Below are 8,874 nucleotides of genomic sequence, written 5' to 3'. Positions count from 1 at the left end.
CTCTCACACACACACACACACACACACACACACACACACACACACACACACACACACACACACACACACACTTTTTGGCTACACACCAGCAGTTCAGAATTTTAAAGTTGGAAGAGCCGCCCAGATTCGTTTAGTGCAGTGGGGCCCCATATAAAATCTTCTGGGTTCATTCAGCCCTTTTCCTCCAGTTGCAAGTACGTTCGCTGTTGATATATAATCTCAACATTCTAGGAAGGTAGGTGTCGGTCCTTTTATCAGAGGAGAACTGACTCAGAGAAAGAAAGCGCTTGTCCACGAAAGGGCAGGGACATGATAGAATTCAGGGCTCCAGGCCAGAGCGGAATTTGTCTCCTTTCGGGAAATGTGAATGTGAAATAATCGACGAGGGAGTCTCCGCGGAGCAAAAACAGGCGGAAGGGCCGAGATGAAGGCTGCAGGATTTTTGCAGTAAACCTCCAGGCTGGGCACCGAACCCTGGGTAGCTCCGCGGTCACCCTTCCTTTGACTGGGTGATCTGCTGGGTTACGGTCACTTTAAGACCCAGACTCCGCCCCCTGCTCATCGCCGACCTCCCACCTCCTGGCAGCAGCTCCGCCAGTTCCAGACTTTCCTCAGCGATGAAGTCATCTTTCAGTTACCGATTGGTTGCGCTATGCTGTCAGTCACAGGAAGTCGCGCGGCCGTACTAGCCTTCCTCGTTCCTCTTCCTCCGTCGAACGCCCCCTAAGTCGGGCCAGCCCTGACCGCGCTAGGTTTCTGATTGGTCGACACGGCTGTCCCTCCCAGGTGGGGGTGGGGCGGAGGCGGGACCCAGTGTGGTGGGAGGGCCCGTAGCTTCCGTGGCTGAGTGGAGCCGGCAGCGGTCGTGTCTGCGGTGTCCCCGGAGGCGAGAACGACCGTCCCACCCTCCCCACCCCCTCGTTCTCGCTAGCCACGCTCCCTCGGCTCGTGCGGACCTCTCCCCATCTTGGTGCAGCCTGACTGGTCCTTGAGGCTCGGGAGGATACGTGAGCGGCTGGCACCGGAGTGGGGCGAGCCGCGGAGCCCGGGCCAGGAGGCGAACGAGGCGGTGAGTGAGAGTTCGGGCAGGGTCCCCATCCCCCACCGGCCCCGCCCCGCTCGAGCATCCTTTCTCCCTGCGACCCTTCCGTGTGCGCCCTGGACTGGCCGGGCGCTGCGGGCTCGGAGCCCGGGACTGCCTCCTGCAGTCCTCCACTCCAGTCCCGCCCTTTCCCTAGGGGCTGGGGTCGCAAAGCCCTGGTCACTCGGCCAGGCAGTCGGGTGCGACGGTGCACCTGTGCACCGCCTTGCGTGGCTGTGCTTGCTAGGGAGCAGCTAGGTTCCCGCCCTGGGTGCTCCCCGAGTGTGTGCAATCTGTTTGGGACCGGTCGGGCGCTTTCTCCCGGCCCTTGTGCAAACCTGGAGGATCCAGGTGCAATCCTCAGGCTTCTCACGGCAAGGATGGTCACCTGGACCTGACGACCGTAGAGCAGCATGGGTGTCTTTAGGTCAGCAGGGCTCCGCAGATATGAAACTTGACCGCCAAAGAAGTGTCCGTCTCGTGTGTGTGTGTGTGTGTGTGTGTGTGTGTGTGAGACTGTGACTGTTTTGACTCTCTGTACCTTTGATGACTTCCGCCCTCCTTGTTCCATAAGAAAATACTAATAATACTATAGAGTGGTTAGTTCTGGAGCTTTTCTTGTTAGATTATCAAACCTATGTTTAGATTGCTTATCTAGAAAATGGAACTAGCAATACCTATTACATTGGAATGTAGGTAGTAAATGAAAGAATTCGCATAAAATGCTTGACACGGTGTTCAGCACATACAAGGAAGGGTTCCAAGAAGAGACGAGTATTCTGATGTTGAGAACTGCTGGATAGGTGTGTAAGTACAGCGGAACTTGTCTTTGTCAGGATTTCTCTTTGTTAAATGGCATAACCTAAGGGCATATTGGTGGTCAGTTTACTGTTTGCCAGCATACTTGGCATAAAGTGTGTGAAGACTAACCATGAACCTCATAACTTAAATATGATGAGATTACACCAGTGCTTCATGGATGTGCATAGTTTTAAAATCCAAAAAGTGTCCGGAATGCCCCCAAATTTTAAGTTTTTGAAGTCTGAAGCTAAAGCCTGCAGCCCCATCTTTTTGTTCAAGAAGTGAAACTTAAGGGCTTACTGTAGAAGCCCCGTTCAACAAAAAAAGGTTCACTTATGAAGTTTTATTGTTGAAAATGAACCGCCTTCCAGGCGTGAAATGGTACAGCCAACTGGCCCACAGCCCCATCACGGTAGGGAGGGGAACCCTTGGCTGAAAGTTAAACCGAGCTTCATATACTGGTGTTTGTCTCTTTCATAGCAAATCAAAAGGCTTTTGATAGTTAACTGTTCTTTTTCTTAAAGTGGGGTCTTACTGTGCAGCTGTGACTGACCCAGAACTTACTAAGTAGACCAGGCTAGCCTTGAATCCACAGACTTCTGCCTGCCTCTGCTTTCGGAGTGCTGGGATTAAAGGCCTACACCTTAGAAAGAAGCAGACTGTTACTGCTTTTTTTCAGAGATACCCAAAGAAAAATGTCTGTTGTCCAGGGCTAGCATTTCCTTCAATTCTTTGTCAGTAGTTTTGAGAAGTGTCCTGTTTAACAAGGGTTTCTAGAGTCACTAGGGCCCTAAGGTTTTTTTGTTTTTTTTTTGTTTTTTGTTTTTTGTTTTTTTAATATTAAATCGAGAGAGAGAGAGAGAGAGAGAGAGAGGAGAGAAGTGTAATGTGTCTCCCATCATCTAAAAGTGTTTATTGCAGATTTTCCATGTCCTTAATACTCTGCCAAATGCTGCGAGGGAGAGACTCAGAAAAGTATAAAACAGAATCTTAGCCCATAAAGGGCAAAACCATAAAGTTTGGGTCACCCAGTAGTAATTATGGATTCTTCTGAAGTAATAACTTCATTTACTCATTCAGCAGACTTTTTGTTCCAGGCATGTAATGTGCCAGGTGTTTTTCTGAGCTGAGATCAAGGTAAGTCAGATATGGTCATTGGTCTGGAGGGGCAGAAAGTGTGACAGGTGGTTATAAGAAGATGAAATAAAGTCTAGGTGCAAACCCAGAATTGTAGGAGAATGTCAAGACAGCTTTTTCTTTTTATTAATGAATTGATGGGAAAGTTTAAAGAGAAGGTGATATTTGAGATGCATCTTAATTCCTCTGAACAAGATAAAGACCACCGGGCTGGAGAGATGGCTCAGTGGTTAAGGGCACCGACTGCTCTTCCCGAGGTCCTGAGTTCAAATCCCAGCAACCACATGGTGGCTCACAACCATCTGTAATGAGATCTGATGCCCTCTTCTGGTGTGTCTGAAGACAGCTACAGTGTACTCATATATATAATAAATAAATAAAATATTTAAAAAAAAAAAGATAAAGACCACCCCAGATAGAAGAAACTGAGCTTGGCTTCCTGACATTTTCCAAAGGCATTTATGAGCACTTGGGCCAGACAAAAGGAAGGAAACCTAATAGTCTGTAACAGTGGTTCTCAACCTTTAGCAAACCTCCTCCAAAAATATTTAATTACAATTCATAACAGTAGCAAAATCACAGTAATGAAGTAGCAACAAAAATCATTCTATGGTTGGGAGTCACCACAACATGAAGAATTAAAGGGCCGAACTATTAGGAAGGTTAAGAACCACTGTTTATAGCATTCTTTAATGCCCACTACATAAAAGACTCTTTCGCCCCCTCTCGGGGCTGGTGTTTGAACATATGGCCTCATGCTTGCTAGAACACTCTACCAACCCTTCAGTTTTTGAGACAGATGTCCTTCTTGTAACCTAGACTGACTTGGAACCTACTGTGGTGTGGACCCTAGCACTCAGGGCACTCTCCCCCTGCTCCAGACCCTAAGTGCTGCAGCTACGTATGAGCCGCCATATCCAGCTTCACCTTCTCTCCCTTCCACTCCCGTCTTGAGGAAGGCTCTTGATGTATTGCTCAGGATGGGTCTTGCCGTCTTTCTGCACTGGATTCCTGACTGACTGGGGCCACAGTACAGTACCGCGTGCTCAGCTTGCTTTCTTTCGTTCCTAGCCTCAAAGGCTCTTCTTGGGACATAGTAGATGCTCTGCAAAACCCGATGAATATAAAATTTATAAACATGAATTAAATATTTACTCTGTATAGAACATCTGTCTCCTGCCTGAGAAAATACTAAAGTTGAGGTTTTTTTTTTTTTTTTTTTTTTTTTTTTTTGACAAAGTGTCATGGTGTAGCTCTCACTGTGTAGCTCTCGCTGTCATGGAACTCACTACATTGACCAGGCTGGCCTCAAACTCAGAAATTCACTTGCCAATGTCATTCCAGAATGCTGGGATTACAGCCGTGTGCCACTGTGCCCTGCTTTCTGTTGGATTTTAATTAGAAGGCCTTTGAAAAAGAAAAGGAGTACATTGTTGATTGCAGAGATGGGGTGAGCATATGGCCTGACTAAAGATGGACACACAGAGGAAGGAAGGTGGTCAGTTTCGATGCAAGAGGTCTTATTCCAGTCTGGAAACCAAGGAAACTTAGCGGGCATGGTGACTTACCCCTATCGTTCCATAGTTCAGAAACCCAAGCCAGAAAGATGGGAGTTCCAGGGCAGCTTTTCTCAAGAAAACAAAACAAAGCTGGAAAGGTAGAAACAAGAGGAGACCCAGGTTTGGATTTCAGCACCAATGAAACAAACTGGGCATGGTCTCACCAATGCCAGTGACCCCAGAACGAGGCAGAGGCAGACAGAGGACCACTGGGGCTTCCAGTCTGGAGTGGGAAGGGGGTGTTGGGGGTGGACAAACTTCACGAACACACTACATTCACACATGCATACATAGTAAAAGAGAACCACACAAAACAACCCACCAAACCCCTAAACAAGAAAATCAATGAACTCATCACTATTATTTTTGGGGGAGCTGAGGGGTGTTTCAAGACAGGGTAGCCCTGGCTATCCTGGAACTCATTCTGTAGGCCAGGCTAGCCTTGAACTCATGAGATCTGCCTGCTTCTCTTTCCTGTGAGTCAGGTATTTGAGGGCAGCTTGGCTGAGTGGTCAGGGTCTTGAAAGAGACTGCAACGTGTTAAGTGGTGGTGTGGTTATCTGAAAGCTTAACTCAGGCTGGTGGATCATCCTCCACTGTGACTGCCAATGTAGCTGACCATTTGGTGCACGCAGGCTTTCTAGGGGGTTGACTCAGTTCCTCCTCACAGGGCCTTTCCCACAGTTTACTGAGTGCTCTCCTGGGTTTGTGCGTTAGGTTTAGAAGGCACATACTATAACTTCTCCAGTATCCTCTTTTGTACACATTCTGGGAGGGGATAATATAAATGGATGCCAAGAGGTAAGGATTCTGAGATGCTGAAATTAGGACCCAGGGCTTCATGCCTGCTAAATGAGTAGGTATTGTCCCACCGAGCCACACCCTCAGTGTACATGGGACATTTTAAACAGCCTGTCACCATTAACATGAAGGGCAAATATTTTGTCTTCTCTGTAGAGTGAGGTGGAGTTGCTTGTCTGATACTGGAGAAAATAACTTTATCAGAATGGTGGACAAGCAGCTGACGAGTATTAATAGTTAATGTAAATACTGGAGTCAGGCTGGCTGGGCTGAAGCAGTGGCCCCACTTGTAGTTCTGTGGCTGATGGTCTTGCTTCTGTCTTTTTTTTTTTTTTTTTGGTGACTCACGAGCTGTAAAATGGGGATGAAGATGGTATAGACTTTATATTGTTAAAATGGGGTTAAACAAGTATGAGCCTCTCAGAATTACTTTCCATCCCATTGTCATGATTTATGTTCTTGGCAGTGGCATATATGTTGACCTGAGTGCATGAGGCTGGAGTCCGAAAGATGAATGAATGACTGTCAATTTTTTATTCAGAAGGAGGCATTTAAATGTCAACTATTGGTACTTTGGTTTGTTTTTCTAGTTCACCTTGTCTGTCTGTCTCTGTGGCCAGGGACAACTTGCATGAGTTTGTTTATTTTTTTTCCCTTCCACCTGTGGGTCCTGGGGATTGAACCTAGGTTGTCAAGACTTGGTGGTAGATGCCTTTACCCCTCACCCATCTCGGTGCCTCCCATAGGATAGATAATTCTAACTTTGCAAAGTAGAGTGCAGGGCGGGTTTGTTTACTTTATTTGAAACAGGCTCTTGTCCTGGAACTCGGTGTGTAGTCAGGCTGACTTTGAACTTTCAAGAGCCTATTGCTTCTAGCTCCTGGGTGTTGGGATTAGAGGTATACACCACCACACCCACCCCCTAGCACTTTATCGAGTTTAGCTGCACAGTAAAAGCAAGAGCACAGTTGCTTGCTAAAGGTGTGTATTTCCCTCAGACTGTCCTTTGAATGGCTGAGTCAGCCTTCTGCAGAATGGGCTCAGCCAGATGCAGTACCTAGAAAAGTACTGGAAAAGAAATGAGAGGCGGAAGTGCACAGGATGAGAACAAGTGTGGCTGACGCTTCAGGAGAGGCTGATCTGAGGGGAATTCAAAGGCACCGAAAGTTAGAGCAAAGATGCTGCCAGTAAGGAGTGTCTCTAGTTTAGGAATTGAAGGAACAGATAGTGTGACACTCCTTCCTTCTTCCCCCATGAAGGAGCAAACCCCTCACAGACATTAGTCCTTTTCCATAGGTTGCCTCAGGCTGAAACTAACTCGTGGAAATAGAAATGGATTAAACGTTCTGGGTCTTTCAAACCACAAAGATGTGATTTTGTCTAACTGGAAAATGTGGGTCAGATTTTTATTTAATTTTTGTGTGTGACAAGGATACCTGGACAGATATTTTTATGTGACACGATCTGTGTACTTCAAACATAGGCCTGCTGCCATTTCTCCAGTATCCTGTTTGCTGATCCTCCTGCTTCTACCTTCCAAATGCTAAGATTATAGGCCTGAGCCACCACAGCTTAACTCTGTCCTCTCAGAAGAGGGACTATATTAGACTCGTTGTCTGCAGATGTTAAGGCAGAAATTGGGTGCCCTGCCACGGTGCCAGGAGGGAACTCCTGAAGTGGTCTCAATTCTGTAGTTGTTGAAGTTCAACTTTCTCATAGTGTAGTTTCGCAGTTGAAGTGATTTGAGGGTCCAATGACTGAATCTGGGCCACTCCCCACCATGGTTAAGCTACGTGGACCCAGTGACGAGAGCACTGAGCAGTCCTTGGAAGGAGTGCTCTGAAAAGTCCCCTTTCTTTTCAAATATCTTGTTTTTGTGTTTGGTTTGTTGCCCCTCAATCTTTTCTTGGGGGTAGGGGGTGTCAAGACAGGGTCTGTCTGTGTAGCCCTGGAACTGCCTCTGTAGACCATGCCTCTGCCTCTCAAGTTCTGGGATTAAAGGAGTGCCCCACCATGCTGGACCCTCACTATTACACAATTAGGAATCTCTTGCAAATTAGACCTGATGGAGCGAAACATGGATTTTTTTTTTTTTTAAACTCCAGATTGACCTTGAGGTTAAAATATGGCTGAGTTTAGCCTTGAACTCTTTACCCTCCTACCCGTGCTTTCCAAGTGCTGGGGTTACTGCATTACATAGTTCATTTTGAAACCTAGAGTGTTCTTCGGTCTTTAAATTGAACTTGAATATAGATGTGTTGTTTTACAGGTCTTTGACATTTTGCTCAAATATTAAAAACTTGAATCATAATGGGTGTAATATAAAAAATGTCTGACTCTCCCAAGACCAGTAGCCAATTAAGTTACATCAAAAGTTTAAGGGCTGGGGGGGGCTGGTGACATGGCGTAGCAGTTAAGAGCACTGACTGCTCTTCCAGAGGACCCAGGTTCAATTCCCAGCACCTACATGGCAGCTTATAACTAACTCTTAAGATCTGACACCCTCACACTGACATACATACAAGCAAAACACCGATGCCATAAAATAAAAATAAATGATTACAAAAGGCTTGAAGGCAGCACTAGAATGATTCTTCCTCGCTAGGGGATTGTGTGATGGTCATCAGTGCTCGTCAGCTCTGACCAGCAGTTCTGTGACATAAGTGCTGAGAGAGGAGCAAGCTCGGGAAGGTCACAGTCTTAGTGCCTGAGTTAATGAGCTGTACTGGCTGCCAGCCTCGTCTCTGAGTCCCTATGCAGTCTTTGCCTGCTTAGTGAGAAGTGTCACAGTGAGGGTTCTTTGTGACAATAGTCAAGGTGATGTAACTTTCAAGGCTCTCCTGGCCGCATTCCTTCTATGTGTTTAGTTATCATTCCTGCAGTGAGGGCTTCCCATCTTCAACTGCTCAATAAATACTTAACCAAATATGGGCGTACTATAATGTTCACATTTTTAGAATTTTTTTGTTAGTGTTTCAGTGTCTTTTTAATTGTACATTGTGTAAGTGATGCCCGGGTCCCTCTGTCATGGTTAGTTTGTACATATTTTCACTACCACAAGAATTCACAGGGACTTGGGAAGTTTTCCTGCCTTCACACTTTAGGATGTACCATGTGCCTTTGGTGTTGATGATGTATGTCTGTCTGACACTTCAGTTTTCCCATTGCAGTATTGTGGATTGAACCCGAGGTACATGCTAGCCAGATATTCTACCACTAAGCCATGCCTGAAGGGTAAATCTTAACTTTTAAAGTTTTTTGAAATAGGGTCTATCACAATAGGCCAAGCTGGCCTGAAGCTTGTACTGGGTAGCCTAGGCTAGTTTAGAACACCCAGCAGACCTCTTCTCTCAGCCTCTCAAGTGCTGGGAATCCAGACATGAACTACCGTACCTGGCTCTTGATTTTATATGTAGTGATAGAATGGATATTTTTGAGTTTGCCACATGTATGCTGTCTTGCCTTTATAGAGTGGAAGGAGTTAGGGGTATAGTT

The 8,874-nt window shown here is 46.3% G+C and overlaps 1 protein-coding gene across 1 annotated transcript in view; it reads left to right on the top strand.

Annotated features, from left to right (window-relative positions):
• The first annotated feature begins 845 nt into the window (after positions 1-845).
• Mrtfa (myocardin related transcription factor A) overlaps positions 846-8,874 on the top strand; it is a 170,114-nt gene continuing 162,085 nt past the window's right edge. The window contains exon 1 of the mRNA NM_001401049.1: positions 846-1,069. The gene's annotated coding sequence lies outside the window, so the exon portion shown is untranslated. The remainder of the gene's footprint in view (positions 1,070-8,874) is intronic.

This window comes from Rattus norvegicus, chromosome 7 (genome assembly GCF_036323735.1).
Source record: "Rattus norvegicus strain BN/NHsdMcwi chromosome 7, GRCr8, whole genome shotgun sequence".
Taxonomy (NCBI): domain Eukaryota; kingdom Metazoa; phylum Chordata; class Mammalia; order Rodentia; family Muridae; genus Rattus; species Rattus norvegicus.
The sequence above is the reverse complement of the archived record's forward strand: the minus strand, read 5'-3'. Positions and strand labels throughout refer to the sequence as shown.